At 41.6% G+C, this 13581-nt stretch overlaps 2 long non-coding RNA genes across 2 annotated transcripts; both read right to left on the minus strand.

Annotated features, from left to right (window-relative positions):
* Window positions 1–4085: 4085 nt before the first annotated feature.
* LOC139434623 (uncharacterized) lies at window positions 4086–4767 on the minus strand. Its single transcript, XR_011643955.1, has 2 exons — window positions 4659–4767; window positions 4086–4557 (listed from the first exon to the last, which is right to left on the minus strand). It is a non-coding gene; the product is annotated as an uncharacterized lncRNA (long non-coding RNA).
* A 1439-nt stretch (window positions 4768–6206) lies between these two features.
* Window positions 6207–6845, minus strand: LOC117454474 (uncharacterized). Its single transcript, XR_004552992.2, has 3 exons — window positions 6567–6845; window positions 6363–6447; window positions 6207–6290 (listed from the first exon to the last, which is right to left on the minus strand). It is a non-coding gene; the product is annotated as an uncharacterized lncRNA (long non-coding RNA).
* Between the last annotated feature and the right edge of the window lie 6736 nt (window positions 6846–13581).

Genomic DNA, 13581 nt, shown 5'->3' on the forward strand with positions numbered 1-13581 from the left:
CTTACATTGGGAAAGAGTGGTCTGTAACTCGTTGGATAATTTTTTTTAAACTAAATAAACAACCCAGTATGAACACTTGTATAGCCCTTATTAAAAACATTCGTTCCTCAAGTTGTAAAAATGTGCTAATAACGTTATCCTGAGAGTTATTTCCCTCTGCATTATGAACGCGCATCTAACCCACGGGACCGCGCCGCCCGGCACGTTCATGTTACGTGCACAATAACAACGGACCATATCGCCTTACTGCCATCCCACGGAGCTGTAATAATGGATATATTGCACATGTTTGCTGTAATTCATCATTTGTAAAATATTATACTACATGGGCTGTATGATGTAAATCTTGTACCGTAAATGTTGTATTAAATAAAGTTAATATTACCGACGTTAGATTAACGTCCCTGTAGCTTATTATTGCACTAAGAAGCTTATTGCACTGTATATATATATATATATATATATATATATATACACAGTGCAATAATTCTTTCATGCTAAATGAAGCTCTGTTGGATATCACTAGATCCTGTTACAGCGTAATATAAGTACATAACGATTGATGTGCACATTAGCATAATTACTAGCTAGCCGCTAGCTGCTAACTGCCGCCTCGTTAATATCAAATCCATCATAATAACAATCCATTACCATGCTGTCATGAACGCATGGTGCTGTTACGTGTACGCAAATTGACGTGCTTGATGTGAACGAACATGTTGGTTAAAGTTGCTCATTCTTTATGAGTGCATATACGGGTACTTCTCAGGCATGCCGGGTAATCTGTGACGTTTCACTCTCTCAAAAGTTGGGCCATTTTATCATCATGTGCTAATGAGCAACTCTCATAGGAATGAATGAGGCCCCGCCTCCCACGCTGTATCCAGTACTTATTATACATCCATGGTTCTGGCGCGCGCCATAATAACGTGAGAGAGGCAGAGAGCTGCCTGCAAAATAAATGATGGCTCAAAGTTCACTAATGAACTTTGGGTTTTTTTTAAAAGCCAGACTCCAAGAAGAGCTCCCACTGCCCTCAGCGATCTATACGATCCTTTTCTGATAACGATGAAATAGCCCCGCCTCCATCTCCCCACGTCTCCCTCTCCCACCTCTCCCGCTGCTGGGCTGTCAGAAGAAAAACAATGTTAACGGAAACTCTGCCGCACAGTTCCCTCGTCCCTTGGAAGAGGCGGAGAGGTGGGTGTTTTTCATCTGCTGGTGGACAGTCCGGAGAGATATACACAGGGTTGGGTTGTAACTGTAACCCTATGTTTGTAACGGAATACATGTAACGGCGTTACGTAATCAGAATACAAAAATCAAGTGTATTCAGCTGGCGTTACATTTGAAAAACGAGTAATCTGATTACAGTTACTTTCTTAAACCTGAATTGAATACATTTTGGATTACTTATTGGAATTATTGGTGGAAAAGTTTCCTCACAAATTGTAATATTCATTACCGGCAGAACTGTGTGCATACTGCACTGCGCTGCAGCATGTCTGTGAGCGAGAGAGAGATGCAGCGTGTCTGTGAGGCCCCGCCCCCGCACGCAGATGAGAGAGAGATCTCTTTTAAAATATATTGAAAGTTAGAAACGGAGATGGTTAGATAAAATGTGCAAGATAAAGTTTATGTAGCATTTCTTTATTGTCGAAATGATGACATTTATAACGGGATAAAATCAAAGTGAATTGCCTGCTGCTGCTGAATGCATGGGGCAAGTGACTGGAAAACGTTTTTAAAGTTATTACATCGTTTCAGATAATAATAATAAATAATAATGATAATTCATTCTATTTAGGGGCGCCTTTCAAAGCACCTTACAATTCATAACATATTCTAAGGAAAGGTTTTAAGACAGTACAAAGAATGCAGTCCGGGTGATGTTTTTTTATGTGTGGTGCAAATGAGAGAGCTGTCCAGAATGACACCAAGATCTTGTGTTTGAGTTCTTGATAAGCCATTAAAACAGTAAAATACGTGTCTCCTGTTCACCAAAACATACCCACCTGTTATGGAAAAAGAAAGTATTCCAAAAGTATTCTAAAAGTAATCTGCCACCAGTACCGGCGGCGGCGGGGATTGTTGTTAGCTTCTGATGCGAAGCCGAAAAATCGGGCTTACCCTAATTTTTACAGGCCCACCCTAAAGTACATTTCTGCCTACGCTACTGATTCCTCCGCTTGCGGCTGCTTTTAAATCCACTCTGCTGGGGAGACCGGATGCCCTTTACCTCACCTGAGCCCTTTATCTCTCAGTCTGACAGCAGAGGACTCTCCTCCTTGTTGTTGAAACAGCTCCTTATATCCGTTAGTGCAGCTAGCTAGCACCAGATGCTAACAACAATACACGTAACCGGTGCACGCGCTTTCTCTCTCTCGCGCCACACATACACACACACACCCTCCCGAGCTTGAATGACACACAGAGACCAATTCTTTCACACACAGTGACGTCACAAGCTACCCACAATGCAACACGCGCCATATATATATATATATATATATATATAAATACGCCATTTTCCTGGAGGTGCAAATATCCTGGAAGTACAAATATAAACAGCTAGCTAACGTAGCCAGGCAGAGCGCACTAGGTTTTTTTTCTGAATTAATGACCGAAGAAATCGCTGTATGTCTTCGGATTACATCTTTGGACTTGAGGGGTGTGCTCTAGGTCGTTACCAGCGTAAACTAGAGCTGTGTCGGTTGTCGGATTGCCCTTACAGACTGCCTGCAGATGTATGGAAAAACGACAGTGGCCTTCGTCGATTTTGGCTGCATCTACGTCTAATTTCTGGAAACACCAGGTGAATACCCCACTTGTCACAATAATATTATCATGCCATTGCATATATGTGGTATTTTAGAGTTTACTAGATATTGATTAAGGCAATAGACTATGATATTCAGTACAGAAAGCTTAGCAACACCTAGACGGTGCTTGCACCTCGCGTAAAACGGCGGATGCCGGAAGTATGGTGTCGCGCTCGGCCCAATACCCGTATGTGTGTGTGAAAGAATCGAGGGCATTAGTGTATGATCTGTATGAAAGTGGCCATGTCGGCAGGCCACATCATGTGTAGACAGCCAGTCACCCTCTGTGAGGCAGAGTCAGACCCACATTTGCGCAGCGTTGCGTTCACAATACGTGTACAAAAAGATCCTCAGGCCAGCAGGCCACTTAACAGGCCAGGCCATCGGGAAACTTCCCGGTCCTCCCGATGGCCAGTCCGGGCCTGGGCGGAAGTGACGTGTGCGGTCTACGAATGCACCCTTCTCAGGATACAACAGCCAGGGCCGAGACAGCAGAGCAGTGGGAGCCGGTTGGTCAATCCCCGACCCATATTGCGCATGCGCAGATCTAAAATCCAGTAGAAATGATAAAAAAGTAAAAGTCTGCTGCTTATTGTTGTACTCGGCCAAAATAGAGTCATAAGCCGCGTTCACACTGCGGTACTTTTTGTTGCCATAAGTTAGTCTCTCTGCGTTTCTGCGCTGGGTTAATGCTAATGCTAATAATGCTAATGCGAGGATAATAAAATGGCGGCTTCACAAAACTTTTTGGGAGTTTTACAGGGCGTGGTTTGCAATTCGCCCAGCCAATCAGGAATATAGCTCTTTTCTCAAAAAAGAGCCGCTCGAAAGTCCCTGCTTTCTAGCAGGGACTTTCGAGGGGGTAAAAAGGTTCGCATGAACTACTTTTAGTACCGGCTCTTTTTGGTGTGAACGCGATCATGAACTAAGTTCGCATGAACCTTTGTGGGAAAAGTGCCGCAGTGTGAACGCGGCTAAAGAGAGAGTGAGAGTGTGTTAATTAATATATTTTCAGGGCTGCCAAGTTTCAGTAAAAAGTAGGAGTGAGACTTTTGGGGTTGATGCGTTCGACGGCGATTTTTTTTTAACCTTTTTTAACGTCGATTTAGAGGAATATCTCAATTTAAATTAACATTAAGACTGTTGTGATGTCTTCACCCCCATGCCAGCTGCTCTCCCTGCACTGTCGGCCTTCTCATGCTTATATAGTGTTAATAATTGACCATCACAAGTAGAAATGAAAACAATTGTAACAAGAAAAAGTTTAACAAATAAAATACATTTATTTATAAAATGTCAATATAATGAAACAATAGCAGCCTTTTAAGAACCAATAGCAGCCTTTTCCTTTAGTGCATTTTTTCTTTAAGTGTAACAACATTAGAACCTGAATAATATATATATAATATATATTATAAAAAAATAAAGTGCATGTCTTTGTTTATGTTTTTTTCTTTTACATGACATGTCTCATGTTGTAGGTGTTTGTGGCTGATTTTGATGCCTTGATGACAGAGGGAGGGGGCTCCCATTTGAAACACTGTGGCTCAAGGTTTGCCATCTTCACAGTCATGATGGATGACAGAGTTCCATCAAGAGCCAAACTGTTTCGGGTTTTGGTTTTGTTCAGTCCCACCACAGAGAACACTCGTTCAGCATCAGCATTTGAATGCGGAAGTACCAACACCAACTTGGCAATACGAGAGAGCCTCCCAAATCTGCTCATCCCGGTCACCTTTGAAAAATGTAGGAAGCCTAATTACTCTCAAGTATTTTTGTATAGAATTAAGTTGATTACATCAATGGGTATTTCAAAGGGTGCAGAATAATTCTTACCTTATTCTTCATTGATGCCATGTTCCCCCAAAAGTTCTCTATGTCGAACGTGGCTGGGTCTTCGGGCATGGCAATGTCCATGGATTGGTAGTCCAGAAACTCCTCAGCCAGTTTGTCATGCTCATCAGGTCCGTTGTATGGGAGAAGTTCAGGAAACCTAAAAAGAACACAATGTGCACTGATCTGGTAAAGTAATGTAGCTGAGGTTGTTTTTCAGATGTGGTCATTAAACTTTACAATCTATTAAGAAAATGTGCCAATAGTCTTTAACCTGCTCTACTTATTAAGTATATTGAGATAACTTGTGTTGTGATTTGGCACTATAGATAAATGTACTTTACTTGATACCCCAACTGACCTGTGGACAAAGTACAAGGCGTCTTCCACTCCACACTCTGCCCTCTGCTGGACATCCAGAAACATGGCATGTTTTATGAGGGGCTCTCTCATGGGGAGTTTCTTCATGGCATACTCCACAGCCCTCACCAGAAACGCCACTGCTGCCTGCTGGAACCTCTGCACTTGCTGCGGTGTAATGTCTCCTGCATCAAGGAGCCTGTTGTGTACCTCGAGTAGTGAAGCCGATCACCAGCTTTTCTCCTACGAGAGACACAATAAATCAACAACGTCACCTCATTAAGGTGCTGTATGCGATTCTGGAGAAAGATTGATGCAATATGTTCTCATTCCCAACACCAACATGTCAGTATGAGACCGGTGTTGAGTCACTTTAGCAATCATCAACAACCACAATAGCTAACTTGAAAGCACCCCTTTAAGTATCTTCATCACATCAGTGACACAAGGTACAGTCCCTCATTTGGGCTAAAAGGATAACATAGGAAAGTCCTGTGGACTTGTTTCCATTGTGGTCGTGTGTGATGAGATGAGATGATCAAACTCATAACTTGTCTGCACAAGCAGCCCTCTAACAAACACCAACAGTACGATGTGAGTGAGATCAGTGAGTGGATAGTGTATGTGCATCTGCTGATGTGAAACTTGGAGGATTACCTGGCAGTTGGTTTGATGGGTCCTTATAGAGGATGTCATGCAATTCCTGGTGCTGCAGTGCTGCAGGCTTCAGAAACTTCGAAAGCAACTTGCGGATGAAACTCCGTATCTACAAATTTGTATTTCAGAAAAGATTTTCAAAATTAAATTGAACCTAGAAGTAGAGTGCTAATGAAAAAAGGAACAAACATAGTACATTATTACTAGCATACTGTATCCCAACCTTCCCAATGTACCTCATCATGTAGAAGGAAGATGGAGGACTTCTCTCTCTGGAGGAGGAGGCTGAAGGTGGAGAAGACTGGCAATGTTGCTTGATAGAACAGCAGGTACACCTCTGTCATTGGGTTAGAGAATGCTTCCAACAGCCTCCTGAACCTTGGTTGTTTCTCATCTGTGAATACAAAAAACACAGGTTGTGCATACTACATACATTTACTTACTTTAGTCTGTTATAATACTCGTTCGTTCATTTGGAGTAGTAGTACTGGCAGCAGTAGCTGGCCAGTGGCTCATACTGCTGCAGGATACGAGTCAAACACCTCTCCAGGCTCAACCATGGAATGGAAACGTGCATAAGTATTTCTAAATACTCGCTTCCATGGAGCTCACAGAATTCTATGACAAGAATGGAACATCTTAATTTCAATTTAATTTAACTCTTCTGCATTTCATTTGGACTGCACATACCTGTCAGGTAACCTTTACGATTGGTGCTTCCTTTAAACCAGTATCCCACATCCACAGTCAGATCCTCTGGATCAAATCCACACACCTGCAATACATGATGATTTATAATCACATGACTCCACAGCATAACAAACAACCTGTTAGACTTGACATTAGGCATAACGGATATGGTTGGTCATAGAAATCACACATGATTCAACTCACCTCCAAAAAGCCCAGGCCAGCCTGTTTGGCAGTGTTGTGGATGACGTGACAGGGCACCCATGGATGTAGATGTCTTCTACATCATCATCTTCTGTCTCCTCTGCAGTCTCATTCTCTGTGCCCTCTGGACACTCATTTTCCTCCGCTCTGTCATTCACTGAGAGATCCAAAGCCTCCTCCACTGTTTCCTCTGACCTGGCAAGTTTGGCCCAGAATGACAGCAGATCTCTCTCTGCTGCTTCTTCTTCTTCTTCTTCTTATCTGACATCTTTCAGACTTTCAAACTAACAGACAAACATCAGACAGAAATCGAAGTACAGTTAAGGAATGAATGATCCAGTCTTAAAAGATAGCTACATGTTACTGTTTGATTGATTGAATATTTTATTAGACAGAAATGCAAACAACACAGGTACAGTACTGTACATTCCCTTAGCGCATAGCAAGCATCCATTAGCTCACACACGCGTGATGATTTAACTAACACGGCTATAACTCACGGTTGTTTGTTGTTAAACCCACCGCAGCAACCTGCCACACTGCTCACCAGTAGCTTGTGTAACGCTCACGTAGTCAGACTCACCGTTGACTTCATAAAAATAAAAATAATGTGTTTGTAAAATTAAAATGAAGTGATTACCTACCGTTTGACCTCCCGCTTCAGATGAAAATGGGTTCTTCATAGGATAGAGACCAGACGCAATGACCCGCCCTAAGCTGCCTCTGATTGGTTTATATACGGTGCCTTTCTCGGTCAGCCAATCGGGGGCAGAATAGGGCGGGCTCACCCTATCCCTGACTCGAACTACGGCAAACCTCAAGCAACAAGTTATGGAAATATATCATTAAATAAAAAAATAATTATAAAGTAGTGAGAGGGGGGGAAAAGCGTGTGAAATGGCAAGTGTGGCGTGAGGCGTGTGAAGAGGTTAAATTGCGTGACTCTCACTCTCAAAGGGTGAGACTTGGCAGCTCTGTATTTTGCAGTTTGGAGTAAGTCTGTAGATGTGTGTGTGTGTGTGTGTGTGTGTGTGTGTGTGTGTGTGTGTGTGTGTGTGTGTGTGTGTGTGTGTGTGTGTGTGTGTGTGTGTGTGTGTGTGTGTGTGTGTGTGTGTGTGTGTGCGTGTGTGCGTGTGTGCGTGTGTGTGTGTGTGTGTGTGTGTGTGTGTGTGTGTGTGTGTGTGTGTGTGTGTGTGTGTGTGTGTGTGTGTGTGTGTGTGTGTGTTTCATGTATAGGCTTCTCATGATAATTAATTTTGTTGGATACATTTTCCCGGAAATGATTGCGATAAACGATAATATTGTCGGCACCGTTGTATGACCATTTTAGACCACTGACATAATGATAATATATAATAATAATTCAAGGACATCCTTTCAAACTGCTAGCCACATCCTCATGTAAATGGCAATGTATCGAGTTCATTTTTATTTATCGTACGATAAGTCAATTAATTGCTTATCGCGACAGGCACACAATAAAACAGTGGAAACAAACATGTGTTTGACTTTCATTAGTGAATGAAACTTTGTGCCCTTTATAGTCTGTGTCCAATATTGTGTATTTGTATATATATATATATATATATATATATTAGGGCTGTCAAGTTAACGCGTTAATAACGCGTTAACGCAAAAAAAAATTAACGCCACTAATTATTTTAACGCGATTAACGCATGTGTATTTTTTGTCCTCGGCCGCCCCGTAGTTTCAGAGCGCATCGAGTTTAAAATACCATCTACAAGCTGATGCTGACAGCCCCGCTCCTGCCGCCCGCTTGTGGCAGACCACACTTCCACGCTCACCGGCAGGCACCGACTGGCCATCTGGAGGACCGGGAGGGTGTGTGTAATGTGGCCGGAGCGAGAGAGAGACCTTACGTGCATTACCGTACCGCAGTGTGAACGCGGCTATTGTTGTTGTTAGCATCTGGTGCTAGCTAGCTGCGCTAACGGATATAAGGAGCTGTTTAAATGAAAACAGAGCAGCGCTCTATCCACACAACTGCGCCGAGCACTTGACTTGATGCAGGAAGCAGACAGCGGGACATTGTAGGAGAAGTCAGCACACTCATGATTGCAGCAACATGATTGCAGCGTCCAGGCAGCTCCCGTTCGAGCATATGCCTTGAGTTGCACATAGCTCCAACGATCACACACACACACACACACACACGCGCGCACGCACACACACACCATTTGTATTGAATGAGAGAGGTTCCAGGTTGTTGTGTTTAATATTCATGAGAATATTTTTCATTGTTCAAATGATAATAAACATTAGCATAACGCATATTTGTCCACTCATATGTTGATAAGAGTATTAAAAACTTGAAAAATATTCCTCTAAGGTACATTTAGAACAGATAAAAAATGTGCGATTAATCGCGATTAACTATGGACAATCATGCGATTAATCGCGATTAAATATTTTAATCGACTGACAGCCCTAATATATATTGTAGTGCCGAGAGATAGGGAGTCAGAGGCGGTGCAAGGAAAGTGCAAAAGGGTACTTTATTAGAGAGTAATTAAGGTCATGTTATCCGGTTTCAGTCCAGGGGGGTATACTGCGAAGCAGGATTTTCGCTTAGCCGGCTAAATTCAGGGAAAACTCCGGCTTTCCGGTCCTACGAAGCTGGTTCTCTTTTTAGCAAGCTAGATCTCCATGGTAATATATGCTAAGCAGCTAACCTGGTCGGGACCAGGTTAGGTTGCAGGCTAAGAGCTCAACTTAGTGAAAGCACCGCCTGCTGACCAATCAGAGCTCAGTGTGCGGAGTTTAAAGCGATCAAGTCATATTACAGGAGAAAGGAAATACAGAAAAACTGCCGTCGCAGGAAAGACGGCCGGCAAAAATCACCGACTGTGTGAACGTGAACATTAATAGAATATCACCTCCCATCTTCAGAGCAATCTGACTATTATAACATTAGCGTTAAGAAAGCTTACTTAAATATCGGCCACAACATAAGTAACCGGATCAGAGTACATTAAGTACAGTCCGCGGCATATCACTTCATAATGTATCATATCTCTCCTTATCTGAGTCAGCTGAGCCGTATCTGGCCGTGCAACACTCACAGTGTGACATACTGTATGCAGAAGTATTATTTTAAGCAACACATAAGTTGACGAAACACTCGAGACAAATGTAATTGAAGTCAGATCGTGTTTTAGACGGGGCAGTGATATCATAAACCTGTTAATGTACGCATTCAAACACTTTTTCTTTTACCAGCTGTATTCACCTTGCAGGTGCAGCTATGTGGCTTTGATCCTGGATAAAGTGTTTAAGTCATGGATGTTTAAAGTTTAACTTCTTCATTTTTGACTAGTATTAAAGTTCACTTTTCATTCAGGAAGTATGACGCTGCGCTGTCAGTGCGCTTCTCCATGTTTGTGATTGGTCGAATGCTCCAAATACCACCCCTTTCCTGTGAACGCGCACCTAACTAGATAGGACACGGCTGGCTTGAGCGATCCACTTGATAACCAGCGTCGTAGTACAGTTTAGCGAGAGCGCGTATGTTTTGGATTAAGCCAACCGGCTAACTCAAACATATCCAGGTTAGGTTGAACCAGGTTCGCAGTATAGGCCCCAGGAAGAAGAGAGTGAAGTCAGGAGGGCACACAACATAGTAAACCAACCTGATCTCACCAGAATGCGTGACTCCACCACGACTCCTTAACACCACAATGCGTGGTGGACTCACGAACTTTGTTACATTTGCGTGTCGGTACCACGCAAACAAGCCCAATGTAAAGTGAATGAGGCTCCTTTGTCGTGGTGCACACACGCATTTCTACAACGTCCCGCAGTGAGCTTTTATTCTATAAAACGTTTTTAAAATCTACTTTATAGCTTGTAGTAACTCACGGGAGGCTTCTTTTATTTTATTTGTATTCATAATAATTTTTATTTTTCGTCAGAATGTATTATGTTGCATTAGTTACGATTTTTTGTTCTAAAAAAACAGTGCATTGTGTGTAATACAACTGGGATTTTTATTAAATTAGTTAGTTTTTAAGGAAGGCCAGAGCTTCAGCTGTGCCAAATAGATTGTTCCCTTTAGTTAACGTTTTTTAAAAGAACATTATATTCCAATTTGATCATGTCCCCCTATTGTATTACGGAGAGCAATGGGAGCATCCATTCCCATTGGATAACGGAGAATTTTACCCCGGAAGTAAGTATTATCCTTACTGTCGATTGATTTTACAGTGATATCTGCACTACTCATCAACTCAAAAACACCAGATTATCCTTGTTGATTACACAACATTGATTGGTTTAAGTTGTGTACAATACTTCTGTAATTTTCCCCTTCGATTCGGAGAAACAAAGATTTGTTCAGTTTAGGATGGCCGAAGACACTACACTACCCAGAATCCTCAGCTATTGTTCCACGTTGCCTCAAGCTCTGTGATTGGTTGACCTCCAACTGCATTCCATATGAAAAAAAAACGTTTCGTAAAAGATAAATCATACTTTATTCAGCAGTGCTTTCTTTACTCTTTGAAAGTCATCACATGAATGCATTGTAAATAGTACACATCTGTCGTAGTTCTTTCTTTATCTACAGAGATCTGCCCTCAAAATAGACCGGAAACTATTCTTTTACCGTTCTGTTTTAATTTCACAATAAAGTTAGTAGTAATAATTTGTTTGATATTATTGTTTTTTTATTAACTACTCATGTTAAGACTATCTTTTCTGTGTTGCTGTGGGGTTTTTCCATCGCTTTTGTGTTACAAATATCAAAACAATAACTAAATATATCCGTCGTAAACTAAACCAGAAACAGCAGTATATTTTATTTTGTTAACACTGTAAACTTGACAGCTTTTTAACCCAAACCACCTACTGGTTAAAGCACGTTATTACACGTTTAGAGTAATATTGAAATCTTGAAAAGGGATGTCCAAAATAGCAATTATATACAGTTTTTAATTAACTAATTAATTTGTAGAGAATAACGAGTAATGTATATACTTTATAGGGATCTGCAGATAAATATTTAGTCTTCTCAAGCACCAACAATCATTACATTACATTACATTGCATTTAGCTGACATTTTTATCCAAAGCGACTTACAATAAGTGCGTTCGACCAACAAAATACAAGCTTGAAGAAAACAGAATCATATAAGTACATCAGGTTTCATAGAGCCAAACATTTCAAGTGCTACTCAACTGGCTTTAGATAAACCAGTCCTCCAATCAAATATCTCTCCTGATTGTTGGCACTTGACAATCACCTTCCCTGAATTTTACTCAGGTGTAACTAAAGTCTGCTTTAAGGGTTGTTTATATTTCACATCATTAATCAGAATCTATAAAGTAACTAAAATAAATGTAGTGGAGTAAAAATACCAGGTTAACCTTAAAGAAAGCCCTCATACTGACGCTGTGTACAAGAAGGGGATGAACAGACTCTATTTTCTGAGGAAGCTGAGATCCTTCCACGTGTGCAGCAAGATGCTGGAGATCTTCTAGTCTGTTGTGGCCAGTGCACTCTTCTTTGCTGCAGTCTGCTGGGGGGGGCAGCATCAGAGCCGGTGACACCAGCAGGATCAATAAACTGATCAGGAAAGCTGGGTCTGTCATCGGCATCAAGCTGGACCCCTTTGAAGCTGTGGTGGAGAGGAGGACACTGAACAGGCTGTTGTCCATGATGGATAACCCACCCATCCTCTCCACCTGCAGCTGGACAGTCAACGGAGCTCCTTCTCCAACAGACTGCTGCAGCTCCGCTGTCACAAGGACCCATACAGGAACACATTCCTGCCCACTGCAATAACTCTGTACAATAAATCACCTCTGGCTGGAAGAGAACTCTCTGCCCCATAGTTTCTCTAATACAACATCGCTGTACATTGTACACATATATAATCTGTTCAATATTTGATATTCCATATTCCATTGTCATATATTTTTGAATATGTATATTTGCATATATAATATCTACATGTATATTTTTTATTTCAACACGTAGCCTATATTTTCTATTTTCTTTTTTTTCTATTCTTGTTTATTTGTGGTTTTGTTTTATTGTAAAATGTCCCAAATTGGGATCAATAAAGTACCATCTTATCTTATCTTATTTTATCTTACATCCGGACTAAAACCACCAGACTCAGGGACAGTTTCATCCCACAGGCCATAAAACTATTAAACACCTGCACTTTGAAATAACATCCATAGCATTAATCTGGCTGCTACTTAGAAATGATTTGTTTAATATATCATATTCCAATCCCTTGTATAGACTCTTATTGCACTATTTCACTTTTTACTATTTTACTAATTTTCTTTTTGTATTGACTTGCACTATTTTTTCTGTGTATCTGTTGTATTGTGTTGCACTGTTGGAGGAGCCTGTGACCTAAGGGGGGGGGGGGGGGGGTAGGAGACGTTCGATTCCTGTTTGAATGCTGTTTGTCGCTCAGCGTACACTTCGCGCACTGCCACTCCAACATCCAATCACAGAGGTTGAGGACAAATCACGGGGTTTGTCAAGCAAAGCACATGGTGGAGTCCCAAACGATAGCTGAGGATTCTGGGTAGTGTAGTGTCTTCGGCCATCCTAAACTGAACACATATTTGTTTCTCCGAATCGAAGGGGAAAAATACAAAAGCATTGTACACAATTTAAACCAATCAATGTTGTGTAATCAACAAGGATAATCTGGTGTTTTTGAGTTGATGAGTAGTGCAGATAGCACTGTAAAATTAATCGACAGTAAGGGGAATACTTACTTCCGGGTGTAAAATCCTCCGTTATCCAATGGGAATGGATGCTCACATTGCTCTCCGTAATACAATAAAGGGGACATGATCAAATAGGAATATAATGTTCTTTTAAAAAACGTTAACTAAAGGGAACAATCTATTGGACACAGCTGAAGCTCTGGCCTTCCCGGACGGAGACGCGCAGTGGCGGCGGGCACAAAGTCCTCAGCAGACGTTGAGGTATCCCCGGGAGGCAGGAGAGGCCAGACAGGTTCCGGT

This window comes from Pseudochaenichthys georgianus, chromosome 10 (assembly GCF_902827115.2).
Source record: "Pseudochaenichthys georgianus chromosome 10, fPseGeo1.2, whole genome shotgun sequence".
Taxonomy (NCBI): Eukaryota; Metazoa; Chordata; class Actinopteri; order Perciformes; family Channichthyidae; genus Pseudochaenichthys; species Pseudochaenichthys georgianus.